We start from the raw sequence: 12885 nt of genomic DNA on the forward strand, positions 1-12885 counted from the left end.
TACACAAACACAATCCCTAAAATCTGCCCTAACAAGTGGAAAAGCAAAAACCAAAAACCAAATTACAAGTAAAGAAGCTTTTACAAGCAACTAAGAAAGGTTGATGTAAGGTGAATGACAAGCTATGGTGAGGATGGCAACTCATACATACAACCCATCCATACAAACCGGTTTCAATACAATGTGAGGGTAACTGGAATGCTATATGACAAAGAGGCAGAGAAGGAGCTTGCAGGCTTGGTCTGCACAGGATCAAGGGCCAGGATCTAACATGTATTGGAACTCGATGTTATAGGTTGTCGTTTACAGTTTTGACTGCAATGACTCTCGTTGCAGCTCTCGCTTCACTTATTTTGCTGATGAGAACGCTTCAATTCTACAGAAGTGACACATACAAAAAGTTTAGAGAGAATAATAGAATGTAGTCGAGATTGATGAGACAGAAATGGCTGCATCATCTCCGACCCATTAACGGAGGAAAGCCGGGAACCACAGTTATTCGGTTTTCTGAACCCAATAAACAAAAGAAAGACTGTTCCAACTTGCTGATATCGACGATTATGATGTCATTAACAGAGGCCAAAACTGAGTTTAAACGTCACTACTGTAAACAAATGACTCTTAAACAGAACTAATATGCTTTACATTCTGACTGTCTAGGGGTGAACCGAACCCGCTACTGAAAATTGACAAGTTTACAGACCGAGGGCTTCCCTCGGTCACCAGTATATAATACAAAGACGAAAGCAAACGATGTACATTGGCAGCAGCAGTTTCAATCTCTATTTCATGGCAATGAAAAGGCCATCCATCACTTTCCACTACCTGATCTTTCCCTTCTTCGCCAGTTTTCTCCTTTGGACTTCTCAGTCTCTCTGTTGATTCGGTGATTTCAGATCACTGGATCCCTGTAAAAAAAAGGGAGTGGGGGGTTACACACAGAAATCAAAAAAGGGTTTAGAAGCATGCATCGGGTTAAGACTAAAAAGAACCTCAGCTCAACTAGGTCGTGGTATGAAAATAACGGGCACCTAGCGATCAATACAGAAAATGTAGAACTATATACCTTATTTCTGTCACCCCAACCAAGTCCAAATGGTAGAATGCCCATCCTTTTTGTGGAGTTTCCCTGTGTGTTAGCTGCCCTGCAAACCACTTTAGCTTGATAAGGTACTGCCAGAGAAATTTATGGCCAGTAGCTCAACCAATGAATATGACAGACATTATGCGTGTACAGCATCAATAGTGTACTAAGAGTCTAAGAGTGACGGAAGAGATGATGGATTGCAAATTTTCATTGTTAAACCGAAGGAGATGATGGATTGTGAGTTTTCATTGTTAAACCGTAAAAGGGATTATAAATGAACATATACAACAATTGGGACTGTATAACATACTAAAAAACAGATATTTTCACGTACCTTGGAGAAAGCGCTTTGGCTTGACCGGATTCATATTGCAATGTAGCCTCCAACATTGATTCCGCCACTTTTACTTTCTTTTCCATCTCAGTAAGTGAAGACATAGCTTTCTCATATTTTTCCTGCATATACGGCATTCTATTGAGAAATAGATATGTTCATGTTTTGCGAAGATGGAAAAATGCGACATCCAGATTGTGAACTCTGGAGTTTTCCAAGAAACGAAAGTAACACTTAGCTGTCTCACTCAGTCATTTTTCACTGTGATGCATTTTACAGAAATATATGGGCTTCTTAGAAAACTGAAATGATAATGATCCGATGATCTTTTTCCCAACAAAGAGCAAGAAAACCTCCACAATGTCAGGAGATGGCTTCAAGATATAAGATGCTACCCATAAGCACACTAATATCAGGATATCATGGAAAAATAAAGGCACCTGAAGCACATTAACTGCACTTTTCTGAGCAGCTGCTTCTTGCTCAGCACTTACTCGGGCATCTTCAGTTACCTTTTGCTCTTGTTCCAACCACATCAAGACCTGGACAGGAAAAAATAAAATAAAAACGATTGATCTTCCCTCTGCTCTCCTCCCCACCAAACGAGAAAACAAGTAAATTTAAACCTTAAGCATTGCAGTCTCTTGCTCTGTCTTATCCGCAAGGGCTTGCCGTAGCTCAGCCACCTCTTGCTCCAACTGCTCAACCTGCAGGACCATGAGGATATGCTAAATACCATCTCAAGAAGTAGATGAAAGCAAATATTTTGTAGTTAAAACTTTTAAAGCATTTTCACTTAGGATCCAGATCTCCCCCCCTTTCTTTTCTGACAATCTTGAGGTTCTGGATGCAATCAATTCTACGGTTAGGATTGACACGGTGTCGTTTGAGGTGGAAAAAATAAATTACAACTCCTTATTCACTTCCATGTTTATGATGAGCATACACAAGGTTGTTTAAGGTGAGGTAATGAAAAAACAAAATGCAACCTCTCTCTCACCTGGTAACTGAAAGGCTAAACACCGCAATTCATCGTTACTGTTGAACCTATTTCGAATAATGTAAATTCAGAAGATTGAAGATAACCCAACTAGTTATCCGTTGCTCCAGAACATAATCCGTAGAAACTAGCATAGAAGTCACACCTATATATTAGAGTACATGATTGATCCTAAATGCTTATTCATCAATAAGTTTTGTACTGCTGGATAAGGGGTTTAACTAAAGATACTGTAAAACATCACCATATTTAGACAAATAATTGTACAGATTTCTTCAACATGAAACAATAGGCAAACATAACAGATTTCTTCGACATGGAACATCAGGAAAACATAATACTAGAAGAAAGTCAGCTACATCAACAGCAGAATTACCCTTGTGGTTAACTCTCGTCGATTATCTTGCTTGACCATCTCCATAAGTGCTGTCTCCAACTCCTCAGCCCTGGAAAGAACATGAATCACAAACAGAGCCTTAATCGTTATTTCAAAAGGCATACAATCACAATAATCCGGGCAAAAGGGCGATTGAAAATGAAAATTGATGGCCATCTATGGATGTTTATGGGTGCCTTTTGATCTTTAAGTCAAAGACTAATTGTCAATTATAAAACTGGTAATTTAGAGAGCTAGGCATGAGAGTAATCCTTTGAAGTTTCACATTGAAGATGGCAAAAGGAAAGAAATGCAATTAGTGAAAGAAAACAACGGCAACAAAAAACTCAAACACGATATAAGATTCTAGAAATGACTAGAAAAACCCCCTAAAAATGTAGAACTTTAAACTTGTAAACTAAGTAGCACGTCACCTGAGTACAGCAGATCTTTTCTCCTCCAGCACCCTGCATACCTCAACCTTCAACCAATCGACCTACACAAGAGCTGTTAATCATTGAAATTTAAACAAGAAGTAGCAGAGGAGTAGCTTATATCTTTCAAAAAATTACAAGTGAAAAACCACTACGATAACCTATAGACAAAAAGTTCAGTCAGGTCACTTAGGTTGTAAAATGGAAAGGATGAGACGCCTCCAACGAGAAAAACTATGAGCGGGTCTAAAAAGCAAACATCACAACCACATCTCAACATAGAGTTTACATGGCACAGCCAGGGGTGGAGCCACTAAAGGACCAGAGTGGTCCTGCAGTGTAAGAAATTTCCCGGTGGCTCCAAGCCTGCAGTTGTCATGAGACATGAGGAAGATGGATTGTTCCTCGTGAAGAAGTTGAGTGGAACCACATTGTCATCCTCTGATTCTAACAGTTTTGTTGTTTTTCATTGTAGTTTAATGAACAGTGATTTTGTAGATGGGGTCAAATATAATGCACATCAAGAAATATATTAGGCAAAGGTGCGAAGAGAAAGCAACCTGATCATGAAGATCCGGTAAAGAATCTACTTCTGATACAGATAGGCCACTAACACTAAGGAATTCATCCAGATTAGAAGAGCCAGATTTCGAGCGAGGTACATCTCCATCTGTACTTCCTTCAGTAGGACTTTTCTCTTCTATTATACTGGGATCATGCTTAAAACTATACAGCTTAGATGCAAGCCCCTTGGAATCCTTCCAAGCCTGACCCTTTTTAGATCTTTCCTCTACAATTGCTAACACAGATGGTCGATGCTTCTCTCTCAACTCTTGCAATCTACTTTCAGTTATAGCCAAAAAACCCATGCAAGCAGTCAAAACGAGCTGACTGCTATCGAATGTTGAGCCAACAAGGGACTGCAACAAAGTAATAGCATCTCCTGCATCCTTAGTGGTAACTATCGCCGGCCCTGCATGAGCATATAAACAATAAAATGTCATTTCTAGTGATAAATTGCCAAGACAATAAAATCATATCTACTATGAATTTATGCATTAGTAGAACTGCGACAAGGTACCATATAACTCCATCAGTGCTAGTGCTGTTCGAAATAGCATAACACGATTTCCTTCAAACAGAAGCACATCCCAAACTCGAATAACTGAGGATCAAAGGAAGCAACAAGAAGGTAGATATTTTAGAAAAATATGATTTCAAACTGGTTCTTGAAACTGAGAACTCAAGAGACCGATTATTTAAAGTTTTTAAACAACTCCGAACACGTGCCACACAAATCTCACCACTTTCCCATGGAATCATATTTACAAATATGGAAAGGAACCAAGGTCCAATGATCCATCCCACTTGGACTCCTAAGAAATCCAGATGATTCACTGCCACAAGCATAGCGGGAGCGGGATGAGAACCACACTGCTTCGTGTATGGTAAAGGACCAAAAGTTAGGATTATTAAGATGATTATTAGAAGTATACAAACCCAATTTTGGAAATTTTTCTCGCACCAAGTCCTCAAATACTAGTTGGTCCACCTGACAAAACAGAATAATTAATTTTCATGAAGATTAGTTATAACTGAATCCTCCATAAGTCTTACAACTGTTGGAAGTGTGATAAAATAAATTGGTGAATCAGAATGGAATCATATATAATTTTTCCCAAGAACTCTAAACCGTGAAATCACACCTGAGCTTCTATCATTTCCTCAGTATAGTAGCCATCAAAGTAGTCGTCAATTATACCAACCAAAGCCCTTAAAGAAACAAAAGAAACAGTTTAAAAGTGAGCCGGCTTATCATAGAACATCTGTATACAAATTGGTAAAGAATTGAGATGATGTAGTGTTAACAGTTCACCGAGACTATTGCCTTCAGCAAATATCTACAACTCTTTCAACACAAATTTGCGTAATCAAAACAGAAATAAAAACATGCTATGTTCCATAGGTCGCCAATGCACAATGCAGAAGTTACTAGAGAGCTGGTTTCATTAGAATTAGAAGAAAAACATACAGTCGGCAGAGATCGGGGATATGAGCTCGGAAAACCTACCAAAAGGCATTTTCCTCAGGCATCAGAAGTAACAATAACCCTGCAAAAAAATTCATTGCCTGCACATATTTTAGTACCAAAGTAATAATACAAATACAGTAATAACTAAGACACTTATCATCTTTGACAAAAAGTCATTGCAAAGAAACAAGGAACCATTGCGATTTAGAAGGTAATTTTTCCTTTGGGTGTGGGGGCTCTAGGCCAAAACACAAAAGGACTTTCCATGCGAAGATAAAATGAGAAATCCATTCAAACAAATGCACAATAGAATGTTAGAAGAATTGGACCAATTACCTGGCAATACCCAACAGAGGGGTTATGACGAGCATAAGCTAAAAGCAAACGCCTCAGTGAATTACGACATTCAATGCAGGATGTCCTGGAAAAGTACGTGGTATGTCCTGCAATAAAATGGAATATTTAGTTCAGGGAGACACCCAGATTGCAGTACAAAGCAAAAGAAGTAGCACCTACGAATTAAAACGATAAAGTCCAAGGCACATGCATCTATTGACCTTCTCAATCTGCCTTCTCCATTTTCTGGGAATACCAGATGAGTTGTCATTATCCACGCTTTCACTAGTATTTGCTTCTTGAGCCAGCAAGTTATAGTAATATTTCTCCACCCGGCGAGCCTTCACACCTACAAAAGCTTGCCATACCTTCAATGGAAAGATTTAGAAAACATTGCACTTCATCTCAAACAAGTAATTTGGTAAATCAATCAAGTTGAAAGTATTGGTTTCACCTCTCCCCTGAGATCCCTTGGCACTCCACCATGAACAAGAGACTCGAGTTCTAGTTTCCAAGGAAAGAAAGGCTCCGGAGGGTTCCCATTAACCTTAGTTTCCTCTGTCCCAGCATCAACAGCCTCTTCTGTCCCAACGACTTTCACACTGTCGGAGTGTCCATCACTTACAGAAGTTTCTGCACTTAAGGCGTTCTTACTCTCATTAAAAGCATCGTCAAGACAAATTTTATCCTCACAGTCATCCTCAGAAGCCACTCCTGAAGAAGCTGCTTCTTCTATGGATGGAAGATGGTCTTTATTCCCAATTATCTGCTCATCTTTCATATTTCTTCCCTTCCTGACACGAACACTCATCATATTTTCAATAGAACTAAGAGACGATCTAATGAGAATCCACGTTTGGGCCTTAGATTTCTCTGTTTCTTCTGAAAGTTTAAGCTCCTTTTCTGGATGTCTTTCTGATGAACGATTAGAAACAGACTTCTTACTAATTGTATCATTCCCTTCCTCACCACTCTCAGACACTGTCCCTGCTTTCTGCTCAGTAGCTTTAGCCGGCAATTCGTCTTTACTTGCCTCAGGAGAGCACGATTGAGAAGACTTCTCTATATTTTCAAGGAAGTACTTCCATGTATTTGATCTTTCCTCTTCCTCTTCCTGATACCATAAATATATCACTAAACTGAACAGTCAATATTTCCTTCTTTTAGCCCTTTGGGTATGTTCATTTAGATGAAAATACCATTTCAACAGAAAAAGATGTCCTCGAAAAAGAAATTGTGAAGCCCTCAGGTTTGTCATGTCACTCTAGTTCTCTATGAAGCATGAAGTTGATCTAAAATCATATCTTCCTCCGAATTTTAGTAAATAATCCCATAACAATCACAGATGTTATCAGTTTAAAGTCAAAACAATGTCCTATTTCCACATCTCTACATATTGAATGTTAAAACAGTTACAAAGTCATTTCAACACCACAAGATGCGCACTAAGAAAACAAATTTACCTTGTAGATATTCGAGTACTCTCTATATTTTTGTACATGTTGAGGTCTCAAAGCAAATCCATAGGAGTCCCTGTCGACATCAAATTCTCTATGAATGTCTTCAATACAAAATATAACAACAATTTAACAGGTCTATGTATCTAAGATTCCATGACAAAACCAACAAATACGTCATGCATTTAACATCTACAAGCATTAATTTATAGAGAGGACGGAAAAGGTTGTTTGGGGGGGGGGGGGGGGGGGGGGAGCATGAAGGTTGAATTTTCCCAGCATTGAGAATAAACTTAGACTGGTTAATAACCCAATACGGAATAAGTTTCTAGAAATTCTACGGACCTGGAATCAGCCTCCAACGAGCGCTTACTCAACAAGGACAATAACATGCTTCACAATGAGTTAAAATTCTACTGCCCATAGCTCTCATTTTCTTTATAACCAAAATCGGAAATTCTAAACGTTCCCGCTACATTACACACTCGAAGCAAAAACAAAAATCAAATATCCACATTACACATTATGCATTCGCACAAACCCTAACCCTAACTCCCCTTGAACACCACCGGTTACCACACAAACTCATCAAAATTCAAGATCAGCCAATCCTGAACCTCATCAAATTCAATGCCAACCAATCCTCGAGCAGAATCGAAAACATTCAACAGAAAAAAAAAATGTTGAATTAAATTCTACAGATGAAATTCGAGAAATAAAAACAAAAGATTATCGATCCACAATTGCAACGAAACAGAAGAATGTGGTTGTCAAATGACTCGGTCACCCTGTGTTTCAAAGTATCAGCAAGAAGAAGGATTTAGAGATTAAGCCTAATACATATAATTAGTTAAAGAAATGCGGAAAATTAGGGTTATATAACACGTTAAGAAACGAGAAAATTCAAGAGCGCGTAGCATTTACCACCTGGGCTTTGGAGCATGGAGGCCGTTGGACCTCTGTTCCGCCATTGTAGTTCGGAGAGATAAGAGAGAGACATTAGAGTTTAGGCGTTTGATTCGGAGAGATATAAATAAGAGAACCGGTTCGTTGATTACTCTGAAACCGAAACTTGGGCGAAACGTTTCTCTGTCTCTCTCGTGTGAGCGAGTCAGTGAGGGTGTGGAAGCTGAGCGCTCCTGCATGGACATGGAGACGTTGAAACTGCAAGTTTGTTGGTCACGTGAGCTTTTAGCGGGACTTGGAGGGAAGATGAAGTAAACTACTGCCTACTCCAAGTCGGATGCAGCTCCTATTTGCTTTTTTTTTTTTTAAGGAAAACTAATAAAAAAAATTGAAAATTTTGAGTTTTAATGAAAATGACAAAAAAAGTGTTGTAAGGGAATAATATCATGATTGACTTTTTTGAGTAAAAATATGGTTTTTCATTAAAGTAAACAATACCGGAAGTTTTTCGTTAAAGCTCTATTTTTTTAATACCATGATTTATTTTACTAAATTAGTATCCAACTCGTTATCCATGAGATTCAAACTTAAAATCTCTCTTAGGGTTAGTCATATAGATCGCACCAGTGGTGTTGCTATCTCCTCCTCCACGCGTTATGGGTTAGGGTTGGTAGATCACAGCATATAGTCAACCTATCCACAAAAATCTCTCGGAGGGTATTTGTTGTCTTTGTTTCGAATTCCAGGTAGTCGAATTTAGTCTCATGCAAATGCCCAAACAAAAGCCTCAAATACATAAATAAACCGTACGTAGTACAAACCAAAGCAATCCCCAAATGTGTTTTCCACCATATTCAACAACAAAAACAATTGAAGTTTGTGGGAACGTTGTGTAGGGGGGGGATGACTATTCTCTCTGTGTTTCACTCACCAAAGTGATTACTTCTAAAGTTTTGAGCTTGTGCAAATGACATTTTACCACAGTGATAGAAATGTGTGCTATTGCATGACCATGTCGGTGGCTAGTTTAATGTCTAACTTACTGGTGACATCACTTGACTCAAAAAAAAAAAAAAAAAAAAAAGTTTTGAGCTTGCGCGGGGTTGTTCCTCGAGAAAATATATAGCGGGTTGTTCTTCCGTACATGTTTAATTTCTCCTTGCTACGGTGGCAAGATACAAGGCATAAGATACTTGTAGATGAAATAGAACTTATATATGATACACATGACTCACTTAGTCTCACCTTAACATATATGATACTTGTAGATGAAATAGAACTTATAACATTCATTTGTGCGTTAAACAGTTTTATCTTTTATGAGAAATTACTTAATCGATTTTCGTATTTGAAATAGGTTTAACATATATGATACTTGTAGATGACACATAGCAACGGAAAACAATAATAAGTTAATTTTCATTCCTTATTATTTAGGGAAACTAACTAGTAAATCACTAACTCGAATTTACTAGTTAGTTTTCATAAATAACTAGCCTCTTGCCACACGCATACGCGTGTGGCAATTGACATTTTTATATATTTTTTATTTAAATAATTAATTTACATATTTTTTAAAAAATTATTTAAAAAAAAAAAGAAGAAATGAATTAAAAATGTGAAACCACCCACTAATGTGGGAGGTTTTGTTTTTTTTTTTTTCTATAATTTTAAATATTAAATTCATTCAAAATAAAAATATGGTTAAATACTTTAGCTTCTTTTGGTTCAATTGTAATTTATGAAATTCTTAAAGGACAATTTATGGTATTTTGAATGTTTCACCATTTTAGGGTGCGCACTTTATATATATATATATATATATATATATATATATATATATATATATATATATATATATATATATAAGGAAAACTAGTTAACCCACTCTAGTAAATTCCGAGTTAGTAATTTCCGTAAAAGATAAAAAGTTAGTTTCCCTAAACAATAAGAAAAGCATTTAGTCCACACTAATAAATTACTTGAAGAATTTTTGTGTGCTTAAAACACTTGCAAGTGTTCTACTACTTCACATGTTAATATGATGGCGTCGAGTTTTACAGCTTTTATAATACATAAAAAAAATTAGATAAACTACAAAAAACTACCTCAACTATTGTGCCAACCATATTTTCATACCTTATCTTTAAACATTTCAATGCCATACCTTATCTTACTAATTTGTTGCAATGTCATACTCCGTCACTTTGTCTATCAATTTATCTGTTAAATCCTGACGTGACTTATGCTGGGTCCCACCCTCTCCACATATGGACTTGCACATTGTATTGTAAAGTAGATTTCCCACCAAAACATTTCCACATCATTTTTTAAAATAATTTTTGAAAAAAAAAATTAGAATTTTGAACACTATTTTTTCCAGCCAAAAGTATTCCACGTCAGCTTTTTTTTTTTTTAAAGGGTCCAATTTTAGAAGATAATACAACCTAAAATATCCAAATTTCAAATAAACACAAATCCCACATCAACACATGATGTAACCTAAAGATGAACACAAATCCCACATAAACACATGATATAACCAAAAGATGAACACAAAGTCCACTTCAAAATTAACAACTCAAAACATTTGCAAAGACCAAAAGATGAACTATAATTCATATAGCATCCTTAATCCATCTAACATTTACAAAGATATGCATTAGACATCCTTAAATATCCCAAAATGCACAGTGCACTAATTCAAAAAACCTACTGAAATCCATCTAGCAAAACAGTGCATTTCCAGGGTTACAAATCAGTTCAAAAAACCAAAAGAAATTCAATGTTTGTGATGTCCAATTCCAGAACCCCTGTACCATAATTTCAGTTCCTATTGCACATAAAACATGATGCAAAAAACAATAATTTGTTACAATTTCTGGCTTCTTTAGGTCTTGGTTTGCCTTGTCTTTCTTTGCTTGGTGGCTCTCGGTGAATGAGCTTCAGGATTTGCAGATGAACCATCCCCTGTTTGTGATCCATAATTTCAATGTTCATTACAAAATGTCTTATGCAAAGCAAGGTTCTAAACTAAACTTGATGTTTTAAACTACAAAGGAGAGGCTTAGGTTTTTACCTTAGATTTCCTTGTCTTCTTTCTAGGTGTAGCTTTGGTTGATGATGATGCTCTCCCTTGTGTTGATGTGGATGCCTAGAACAAAGTATAAAATCATTAAAGGATTAAAGAAAGTGCAAAATGTAAACTGTTTGTCCCTTTGAGGAAGATGTCGATGATGGTTCCTTGAATTATGTCCTTGCTTGCATATAGTACACTTCAAAGCACCTTGCCCTTTCCATTTTAGCTTAAGTGGCTTAGGAGGACCTTCAGGATTATTTGGTGGGTTTGTGAGAGTTTGTTCACCATCTTTCTCTAATTCACCAGCTTTTTTGTTTCACTTTTTCCTTGTTTTCCAGGTTGTCTTGTATATAATGAAGGCAAGATTGGTGGGTTTTCAATTTCCTCCCACAACATTACTACAAAAGGGGATATCACTGGCGCTATAAAACCGACAAAAAACACCACTTGCTATTGGATTTTTGGTAAAAATCCGACGTTAAATCGTGCAATGTCGGATAGTGGAAGCGACGCCAATACTACCGTCACAAAAGGGTATTGACGTCGCTTATCCCCCTTAATCCGCCACTAAGAAGGAAAGTAATATAAAATAAAAAAGAACAACAACGTCGCTTAAAAGCGACATCGGTGCTCACGTCGCTTAAAAGCGACATGGAAATCTAATATGATGGCGGTCCAAACCGACATTAAGTAACAAATAAACAATTAAAATATCACATTTACTGTCGGTCCAAACCGACATTACCTAAGTTAAATAAATAAAATAGTCGAGATATTGTCGGTCGTAACTGACATTACCTACCATCTCTATAAATAAAAAAAATTAGGTTGTTGTCGTCCATAAGCGACACCAAATATATTAATAAAAAAATATTTTTCCATTTTTAATTAATAATAATTAATATATATATATATATATATATATATATATATATATATATATATATAAATCCCACTATATGTCAATGAAAAAACAAACAATTTTAAGCAAACTTCATATTAAAAATAAAATTTCTACCAACTATATATTAAATTTAAAATTAACTACAATTCTTAAAAATTTACAACCCATACAAATTCTTCCCAAGCTCTTGCAAAAGATTTTCAACCGGTTGTGTGGTTCATAGTTTTCAATTGCCGATTATGCTTATTTTGTTCGGCAATCTCTTGAAAAATAAAAGAATTTATCAGACAAATTTCAAGGTATAATAAAATAAATCATGAAACATTTACCTTTGTTTTTTCTTTATTCCAATATGCCACCATCGGAATATTTCATTAATCTCTAACCTCTGCCGCTACATGTTTCGAAAACGCACTAGAATTATCACTAAAGCATTTTCCAGACGAATCATATGAACAAAGTTGTTCTTTCCAATTCGAAATTGAGGGTCCACGTCTCCATTTAATTGATCCTTATAAATACAGAAAAAAAAATTAAAAACCAAGAAACAAAAATAAATTTTCAATTTAAGCATAAAACTAGTTAGAATACAAAACATAAGCTAAAATTAATAATCATAATAATTTAAAATGAACCACCTTCGAGGTCTTCCTCTTCAAATTGGGGGTTCCTCAGAATGTTGATCTTCAAAATGGTGATCCATAGCAAATCGGGAAGGAGAAGAGGAAAAACTGAAAAAGGAGGAAGAAAGGGACGCACGGATGAAATGGGGAAGGAGAAGAAGAAAGATTGAAATTGGGGGAGAAATGAAAGCACAGATGAAATGGGAAAGAGAGGGGTTTAAATATAGGTACTTATTTGGCGTCAATTTAAACCGACATTGATTGACTGACGTCGAATTAAAAGCCACTAGTGTCGAATTAAATGTACACCGACGCCA

General features: G+C 36.4%; 1 pseudogene; it reads right to left on the reverse strand.

Moving 5' to 3' along the window:
• Positions 1–542: 542 nt before the first annotated feature.
• Positions 543–8275, reverse strand: LOC126593652 (uncharacterized; annotated as a pseudogene).
• Positions 8276–12885: the final 4610 nt, after the last annotated feature.

This window comes from Malus sylvestris, chromosome 12, assembly GCF_916048215.2.
Source record: "Malus sylvestris chromosome 12, drMalSylv7.2, whole genome shotgun sequence".
Taxonomy (NCBI): domain Eukaryota; kingdom Viridiplantae; phylum Streptophyta; class Magnoliopsida; order Rosales; family Rosaceae; genus Malus; species Malus sylvestris.